This window comes from Pipra filicauda, unplaced genomic scaffold (assembly GCF_003945595.2).
Source record: "Pipra filicauda isolate LSUMZ 115617 unplaced genomic scaffold, ASM394559v2 scaffold109_size3271384_pilon, whole genome shotgun sequence".
Taxonomy (NCBI): domain Eukaryota; kingdom Metazoa; phylum Chordata; class Aves; order Passeriformes; family Pipridae; genus Pipra; species Pipra filicauda.
The window spans coordinates 2,429,346-2,438,663 of NW_024103540.1; the positions used below are offsets into that span (position 1 = coordinate 2,429,346).

A 9,318-nucleotide genomic window follows, 5' to 3' on the forward strand; every position below is an offset into this window, starting at 1 on the left:
TATTATCTGGGTTCCCTCCTTTGTACCAGTGTTGCATTTTATTTCCAGCTGGGTTCCATGTTCCTTCTTGGCACTTTGAAAGATTCTTTTAAAGTATCTTTGTACTGCACAGGTTAAATCAGATTTTAGGAGAAAGAAATGGAAAAATTGATCATGGTTGGTTTTGTCCAACAAAGGTACCTGACAGTCTCCAGCTCTCTCTCTCTCTTCTACAATTCAAAGGTTCTTGAAATGAGAGTAGGGTGGCATTTTGTTGTTGGCTGAAGGCTCAGCTTCTGCAGTCTCAAAGTACAGGTCTGCCTACTGGCACAGGCTGCATCCACACCATCCTCCATGCCTTGACCAGGCTAGAACTGGCAGACCATTTTGGGGGTTTTCTCTGTCTTCCTTTCATGAAAACTCCAGACTAAGAAAATCAAACCCTCCCTAAAACAATCAGAAAGAAGGGAAAATAGAAAAGCAAGCTCATTGGAGGAATTCAGCAGGTTGATTATAATTATAAAATCCTGACAATATAGGTGAGAGGCATCTTGCTTACATTCTGTGGGCTATCTTTAATTCACTATTACACAACACAATAGTCCAGCCCCAATGGAGAAAATTGCTGTTCATACTGTGAACTTCCACGAACAATAAAATGCAGTTCAGTCCTTCTTATTCATCATATCCCCATGACCTTGAGATATTTTAAAAGACAATGAAACCACCTGAGACCTTCAAGTCTGAAAAGCTCTATGCACATAGGAATCACTTCTTTTTCAAGAGAAGCTTTGTTCAGAGTTAGTGAAGTGTGTATTAGGCATACTAAAAGGTGAGAGCAACAGATAAGCAATAAACAGCATTTCCTAGCATAGAAAAATAGGTTGCATCTAGAATCTTTTTCTTTCTAAACTTGAGGTGCTTCTGTTCTCCTCCCTTTCTTCTCTAGACCTTTCTATAAACTTCTTGAGAAGACAAAGAGCTCCTTTTTCTGATCCAAATGAGGAAAATACTTTTCTAAGCCCACTCTGTATCTCTGCAGTTTGTTTAAACTCTCCACTGATCGCCATGTATTTGACAAGAAACACAACATACTCTGCTGCAGTAGCAGATGTGATATAAATCGTATTGCACAAAAGCCTGGAAGGAACTACACCCATTCTTGCTGCCAGGGTATTTAGTGGCAATCAACTCCTGTCCATCCTCACCTTCAGCTCTGCAACCAGGGTTCTCCATTGCTGAGGGAGTCCCTTGAGAGTGGTGTCATGAGTAAAGCTCTGACAGAAAGAGTTATATTCATGCATGTTTTGTCCTTTTTATTAATATAAAGAGATGAAGATTATTTTGATTTCGAACAAAGATTTAAGTCCCAGCTGGGTAACCCTGTTTTTTGTTACATGGTACATGGGAGCACCTGAAATACTGGGACTGCTCCTGAAGAGTGCTGTAATAAAGGAGCAATAGATAATTTTCAGGGCCTGATATGACTGTGAAAGCTTGTCATTTATGGGGTTATGTTAATTTATCTCCTGAATCTCTCTGGGGACCAATAATATTGATTTAGGGGTTTGTTCTGATGACAGCTGAAAGGTATGAACTGGAAGAATTTTCTGTGCCTTTTCAACTGCTTCCCCCAACTACTGCCTGCAATAGCAGCCTGGAGTTCTTGCTCCTTTTTCACCTTGAGTCTTAAGACTGGATACTACCAGGTACTATGCTATCTCTCTTTGTATCCTACACCAGGACACCTGGTACCACATTCTGGAGTGATGCTCCACAGGGTAATTGCCTACTGTGTGTACCTCATTGCAGCTCTTGACATGTTCTTAAAGTTAAATTTGAGCTTCTTTCTGTATGGAACTGAATACCAACTTACCATTTGAGTTTTTCAAAGCTTAGAGTACAATGCAGATGTTAACTATTGGGGTGGCAGGAAACCAAGAAAAAAGAAACACAAAAAAAAGAGGAAAAAAAAAAAAACACACACAAAAAAGCAGCCCTGAACTTTGTATTTCTCATAAGGGTGCAGAGCAGAAAATTTGTCCCATGGGTAGAAATAGCCAGAGACACCACCTTTTAGCACATCAGGTAGAGTTGTGCCTGTTTATACTGTATACAGTTGCACAAATTCCCTCTCTCCTTGCAGTTAAGGGGGTCGATAGCTGTTCCCCTGCTCTCTCTGAACTCAGTCAGCATTTTTAGCTCCCACCTGGGGTGAGACAGCACTACCTTGGCTCCCCTGCATTGCCAGTCCAGATTTAAATTGGTCTAAGTAGGATGTTTTGTGGCGATTAAGGACACAGACTTCGCATGATGGTGAAAGCAAAGACATCTATTACTTATTTCAGCAGGCTTTTTGTACCTTTTATACAATAGGCTGCAATTGTTCATTTAGGCCCTGAGTCCTTGCTGCTAGCTACAATATTATAATATTTTTACCTATTAGCAATGTTAGTTCCTTTCGTCCTCTGTTCAAGTTCCTCTTTCTGCCCTAGAGAACTGCTCCTCCTTACTTTTCCCATGTTACTCTTCCCAATAGCGTAACAATGTCCATTTCTTGCTGTTTTCCCATATTAGAAATCCCTACAATGTCTCACTAAGAAGTCACCTCCGATAGGGCCTGAAATACCAAACCAACCTCCCTTTTGTGGACAAAAATGCTTTTCTGACACAGTAGTTGTTTTGTATATCAAAGCATTTTATTGTGTTCTAGTTTAATGGCTTAATTTGTCCTGTGAACTTCTTGCAGTGGGAGAACTAGACATGACACACCAATTTTCTCTTCTAGTAGGAATCATCAAAGTTCCTAAGTTTCATCCTTGGCTTTGTGGGAACCTGGATAAGAGCAAAAGATCAGCAGCTCTACAGTGAAACTGAAGAGCATGGAACAGATACAACCACATTTTCCTGATGCTTTGCAGTGTTTCACCTTGCAAAGCATCCCTGAACCACAGGAGGCTGATCTTACAGCTTAAGCATCGTCTGAGCAGAAGCAGCTACTGCATATTTTGGGGATGGGACGGGGGCAGGGCTTGATGTTATAAATCTTCTCTTTGGGAATTTTTCAAATTTGCAGTATCTTTTTCCTTCTGAAACAAGGAAAGCATGAAAACAAGACACCAAGTCCTCTGCTAATATGTTTGATGGCATCTGCTGCTCTTCCTGAAACTTCATCTCTTCTTTGAAAATAGGAATTTTGCAACCCTATTGCATAAGAAGAAAGTCTTGCAGATATTGAAATAAGTGTAACTGGTGCAGAGCTACTTGGCTGATTCTGCAGAAAACCAGAAGGAGTGGCTTGCAGACAATAAATGCTCCCCTTTCATCTCTACTCAGAGATCTAAAGACGATCTCTTTAATGCCACAATTGCTGACTGCTTTCTTCCCAAAGAAATCACCCCAGGGAGGAGAAAAAGAAATTTTCTTACACAGTATGCTGCCCACAGAGGCACAGACAGCCATTTCGGATCATATTTTGAAAATCTCCCTAGCCAGTTGTTGGCAGCTCCTCTCATTTTAACAGCAACAACAGCAACAAAGGTTTTTGCCTTACTCCATATTGTCTTTTACTGTTTAAGGCAGAGATGAACAAAAATTATCTTCATCTTACCCTGTACTGTTTTGGATGGTGGGATCAGTGCGATCTTACCTCTCAGACCTTCCTTATCAAACACATCCAAGACTCACTTAACCACCTGAATGAGATTAGGGAAGCTGTTTTTGCTCCTGAGACTTCCCAGAGCTGTACTGAGATACTGAGAAGTGATTGCATGCCTAGAGAGGATGTTATGAAGAATTTTTGTGACCAAAAAGACAACATATTTTCTTGTCTTGCAGGGCTGATTAGAAATCACACAAGCATCACAAAGACATCACACAGCTGAGGAGCTCTAGGAAGCCCTGAATCAGTGGAAAACCAGGCATTCATGTCTTTGCTAGACAAAGAAGAGCTCTTCAGTGTCTGAAACAAATGCTGGCCAAAGGCTTTGAGACTTCAAGCCCTTGAAAGCCTAGAAATCTGCTTGTTTAATGAAGGAAGCATGGTTTAGCCCCATGGAATTTTGGAATGAAGGTACACTGGCCCATCTGAACGTTGTCACATTGCAGGTTTCAGGCTGCAAACATGCTCTACAATTAGGGTTTTTTATTAAAGGATACACTATGTCTTCCCCTGAAGACACATCTGGTCTCGTATACACACAGCTGTTTTTCTTTCTTAATTCTGTTAGTTACTCAGACCTAGTACTAAAACTGGTCCAGCTATGCTATGAGTCTGACTGTTGTCTCTCACCAGAGTGCTAACATTTAGTAAAGTAGTAGAAAGGAGTAAAGAGTGGGGAGACTGACCACACATGAACCTGCCTGCAGGGGGAAGGAATTTACAAATGAAAAGGGAAAATGGCATTGCAAGAATAGCTGGTAGGCTGGACCCGTGGCAAGGAGGCTGGGCTGACCCACAGGTGTCCAAGGGAAATTGAGGGCAGGAGGGCTGAAATACAACCCCAAACTCACAGCAGACAAGAGTTCTCATCTCTGAAGTTCTCCTTCCAGCTCAGGCTCTGACCTGCAGGGTCCTGCAATTTGGGACTGAAAGACAAAGACAAGCTTCATTCTCCCTTTGCTGTAGTGCAGAATGTTGCAGAGTTTTATTGCAAGGCTCTCTTTTTTTTCCCATCATCTTTGAAAAATCGCGGAGAATAGGAGAAGTGCTCAATGATCACAGAAAAGACAATGTTACTCCCATCTTCAAAAAGAGCAAGAAGGAGGACCCAGAAAACTGCTGGCCAATCAGCCTCACCTCCATCCCTGGAAAGGCTATGGAACTGATAATTCTGGAGGTCATCACCAAGCATGTAAAAGAAAAGAATGTCATTTGGAATAGTCAGCATGGATTCACCAAGGGTAAATCAAGTGTGACCAATCTGATAGCCTTCTATGATGGATGCCAGGATGGGTTGATGAGGGCAGAGCGGTGGATATCATTTACTTTGACAACAGCAAGGCTTTTGACACTGTCTCCCATAAAATATCCTGATAGGGAAGCTCAGGAAAAGTTAGATGAATGGACAGTGAGGTGGATCAAGAACTGGCTGAATGGCAGAGGTCAGAGAGTCATGATCAGCAGAGTAGAATTCAGTTGGTTGCCTGTGGCCAGTAGTATTCCCCAAGGATCAATACTGGGTCCAGTCTTATTCAACTTGTTTATCAACAAGCTGGACAAAGGGATAGAGTGAATCCTGAGCAAGTTTGCCTTGGCAGGGGGGGTTGAAATCTGGATGATCTCCAGAGGTCCCTTCCAACCCTGACTATTCTGTGATTCCACTCTGCCCACCTCTTCATTTTTGGAATAAAGAAACTGCAAAAGTTAACTGCATAGAATCCCTGCCGTGTTGTTGCTACTGTCCCTGCCCCAGTTATTAGGCAGCAAACAGGTACGTCAGAAAAGCATAAGCCCTGGAACTGATGTTTTGAGAGTCTCTGTTTCAGCTTCATAGGAAGTTAGGGCTGCCCGACCAAGCAGAATTTTCTCCTATGAAAAAGCAGAGCATCACCAAACTTGAGAAGCAGTATGCTTGAGTTAACCTGGACCAAAACAAATAGAGTTTAGAAGACAACCCTAGCTTTTTACGTACACCTTCTCCCCCCTTTCTTCAAAAAGTCTCCTATTTCTTCAGAAAATTTCATCTCCTCAGGAGAAGGAGTACACATTTTTCCTAAACCTGGCATTTTCATCAAAGGTAGAGTCCTTTCTTTTCCCTTTGTACTCCTTCATCATCCTAGTTTCTTGAGCACTCTTGCACTCTTGAAACCCTTCACATTGCTCCATTGCTCTGACCATTTCACTGTCTCTCTCAGAAGTAATGTTGGTTAAGGCTCCATAAGAGGCATATAAAGGTCCTTTTGAAACTGCGGACCGCAGGATTTCACTGTATAGTAGCAGAGGTAGGATTGTCTATGCCAACATAGCTTCTAAATCAGTGTGAGTGTTAAATCAGCCCAAGGAGGGGCAATGTCCAAGGCATCAGGCACATCTGCAGGCAGGGCCAGGCTCTTTGCTGGCGTGAAAAATACTGTAGCCTTTCAATCCTGCACTCCATTCCTGTGCACAATACGTTTGTATCCAGCCTGAGCTCCCTTCTGCATTCTGCTAGAAGAGCAGCTCAGAGTCACTGCAAAATTGGAAACATGTAACTACAGAGCTAGAAAATTAATATCTGGAATATCCCTTTAGGCTACTGGGTGCCTTTGCTTAGCACTGCAGTAAATGCAGGGGAAAAGGAGAGGGTAAATCTCACTTCACTTATTTGAAAAAGTTCTGAGTAATTTACTTAGTTTAATGTTGCATTTTGATGAATAATGGGCCTGTCTTGGTGTGGGAAACACAATTACATATTGTGAGGAGAAGCCATGGAGCAGGATTCAATCAGTACACCGGATGCCAGCAGGGAAATTACCTGCAAATGATGGGGTTTTTTCAGCGATCCCAGTAAATCTGCCTTGTTTCTTTCTGTCAGGTACCACTGGGTATCCACCGTAAAAGCATGATGTGCCAGCAAACAGGCAACAGTAGCAGCCTAAAGGTAAATATGGCAAAGCTCAGGAGGCTGCCAGGCTTACAAGTCTGCCAACCATGTTCTCACACTAGGCCCAACTTCCCATACCAAGGCACAACCAGTCCTCCCTGGTAGCAAGGAAGTTTGTGGGATGTCCCTGCTTGAAGGGCGAGTGACCTGATGTGCAGTCCAGCCGCATCAGGGAGAGCTCAGATTGGACCCATCCGGATGGGAATATTTATAGAGTGAAGTAATTGACCCCTAGTCAATAGTACAGACAAGAGAGATGTCTTCATTTTACCCATTCACACCCTTCCATTTAAGCCAGAACCTTTTCAGGTTGCAGGTTCACCACAGGGCATGAGACCTATTGCTCCTTAATCAGCCTGAACCAACGCACAGCCTTGGTCAAGTGTTTCTGTCACGTGACTCCAGCCATTCAAAGGAGCTGTAGATTCCCCATGCTGGCACAACAGGGACACAAAGTTTTTTCCATGCTCCTGCCCAGAGATGGGCATTTTTCAAGAGCAGCCCGCAGTGTCCTGAACTCGCCTTTGGTTGACAGCTGGCAGCAGCTCTATCAAAAGCATGGTTGGAGCATACTGGAGCTCCACAGAAGAGGTGGGGGAGGCATTGGGGGCCTCTTTTCCTGGGAGTCATATCTTGGTTTACAGACAGACCTGCAAGACTGTCCAGTTGCTCATTACCTGACAAGTGTCAGTGGTTCCTCTCTGTGACCATTATCCCTTTAATATAAAACGGCGGGGAGATTAAATAACCTGAAAATGCAGCCAGGCTTTGCTAGGTCTTGGAACAACCATTATGACATCCTGGCCAGCTCTGCTTTATTCCATTTCCTTCCCTGGCAGACAGCACAGCTCATTGTGCATGTAAGCGTATTCAAAAGTGTGACATAAAGGAAATGCACTTATCTTGATGGAAAATATAAGAGTCCAGATTTGCCAAGGCCTTCAGTTATTTTACAAGGTCCGAAACAGAGGGAGGAGGTGCCAGTCAAAACCTTTGATTTCTTCTGTCTCTCTCATCTTCCCTCTTTTTTAGAGGTTTCTTGGGAAATGAGGTAAGGGAAACCCTGAAATTCCCCCTTGGATCAGCTCAAAGCCTGCAAAACCCCAGACAGAGATCCTCCTGCCGACAGCTTTCCCCCCTGGCTATTTCTCTTCTGCAGCCTGCCCTGCAGAGCTGTGCTCTGGCTCTGCCCTGCTCATCTGGAGCAAATCCTCAAGCCCCCAGGTGCCTCAGCACTGGCACAGGATCATCCAACAGGACTCTCAGACCCAGCCCCTGGCTTTCTGAGGGATAACCTGGCAAACGTCAGCACATGCTCAGCTGATCTGCTCCTCATATGCAACCTCACAGACCTACACTGCATTCCCATGGCTTGCCAAATACCCGCAGGGATGGATACAGATCTCCTGCCAATCAATCCAGACTGTAGCTGAGTAATGAAGGGAGAAGGTTAGCTGCCACAGTGATCCTAAGGGGAAATGTTTAAGCTAATGTATACTTCTAAGACATCATACATCTAAGGGTTGATTTCTTTTTAGCAATCATCTGATCACTCCAGGACCCCACTGCAGTACAGGTTTGGTAACAGGCATCTGTGGTTCTGAAAATAGTGTGACCTAAATATAGCAAGCAGATAGAAAGAGGGGCAGAAAAGCTGCTAGAGAGAGTTGGACAACCTTTTATTCACAATAGCAGCTACAAACGAAGTCTCATAACTCCCAGACAGGTTCGTCAGTCCATGCTGGCTGTGCACACAACACATCAGCAATATTTTAATTCAAACACAACACAGGACTCTTCTAAAGTAGCTTCATATGTGTGTTGTTTTTCAGAGGAACACATATACATCAGATGTGCTGCTTATATCTGGGAAGAGAGGACATATGTTTCAGGTGGACAGATACACCAAGGAAATGTAATTCTATCGGAATATAAAGTGTTTGAGACAATAGGCAGTTCCAGTTCTTGTTAACTCTGTTGGATACATTATCTCAGTGATCATATGGATAAAATTTTCAGATTGGAAGCTGTCACAAGACAATGAGAATGACTGAAAATGGAGCACATTTTTCTGTATCTCCAGCCTGCAGAGGAGGATCCAATTTCCCAATTACCTCTTTTGTCTTCATCCCAACTGCTGCTCCAATAATAAACCAAAATCTTTTTCTATCAGATTTCCTCCAGGATCTTGGTTGTGCTACTTGTTGTGAGCAGGAAGGAGTCTGTGGCTTTGTGAGCCCAGATATAGGAATAATATATGAATAGCATGAAAAGCTCCTGCTGGAATATCAAACAACTGCAGATGGATCTGCATGCTGTTTGCCATCATGAACAAAAACATCATCAATAATGAGCTCTCTTGCTTTGGTTCCAGCTCAGTCAGGAATTTCCTCATCCAACATGTCATGAGGAAAAAAATCTCAAATATCATAACTTACCTCTTAGAGATCATACAGCCAGTGATTTGCATGCCTGAATATTCAGAAATGAAAATGAGAGGTGTCGTGGTTTAGGAATGGTATTCCCCAATTTAGTGTTCCCATTGAAACATCCCGAACCATGAGCCGCTCACTCACCTCCCACTTCCTCTTCCCCTGCAGCAGGATGGAGAGGAGAATTGAAGGCACAAAAGGCAAAGATCACAGGTTGAGACAAGAACAATTTACTGAAAACAGCCATGAGATAAGAAAACAAACAGTAATAGCAGTAGTATTAGTAATAGAGTACAAGAGAGGTGAACGATTCACATGCAAGC

General features: G+C 43.1%; 2 long non-coding RNA genes across 3 annotated transcripts; one reads left to right on the forward strand and one right to left on the reverse strand.

The window, feature by feature from the left end:
* Nucleotides 1–2,664: 2,664 nt before the first annotated feature.
* Nucleotides 2,665–7,315, reverse strand: LOC113982005. 2 transcript variants are annotated; one of them, XR_005563558.1, is made up of 4 exons: nucleotides 7,241–7,315; nucleotides 6,435–6,554; nucleotides 4,492–4,566; nucleotides 2,665–2,814 (listed from the first exon to the last, which is right to left on the reverse strand). It is a non-coding gene; the product is annotated as an uncharacterized LOC113982005 (long non-coding RNA). The 2 variants fall into 2 exon arrangements; XR_003538618.2 differs by lacking the exon at nucleotides 4,492–4,566.
* A 130-nt stretch (nucleotides 7,316–7,445) lies between these two features.
* Nucleotides 7,446–8,749, forward strand: LOC120323251. The gene is made up of 3 exons (XR_005563557.1): nucleotides 7,446–7,614; nucleotides 8,396–8,478; nucleotides 8,583–8,749. It is a non-coding gene; the product is annotated as an uncharacterized LOC120323251 (long non-coding RNA).
* Nucleotides 8,750–9,318: the final 569 nt, after the last annotated feature.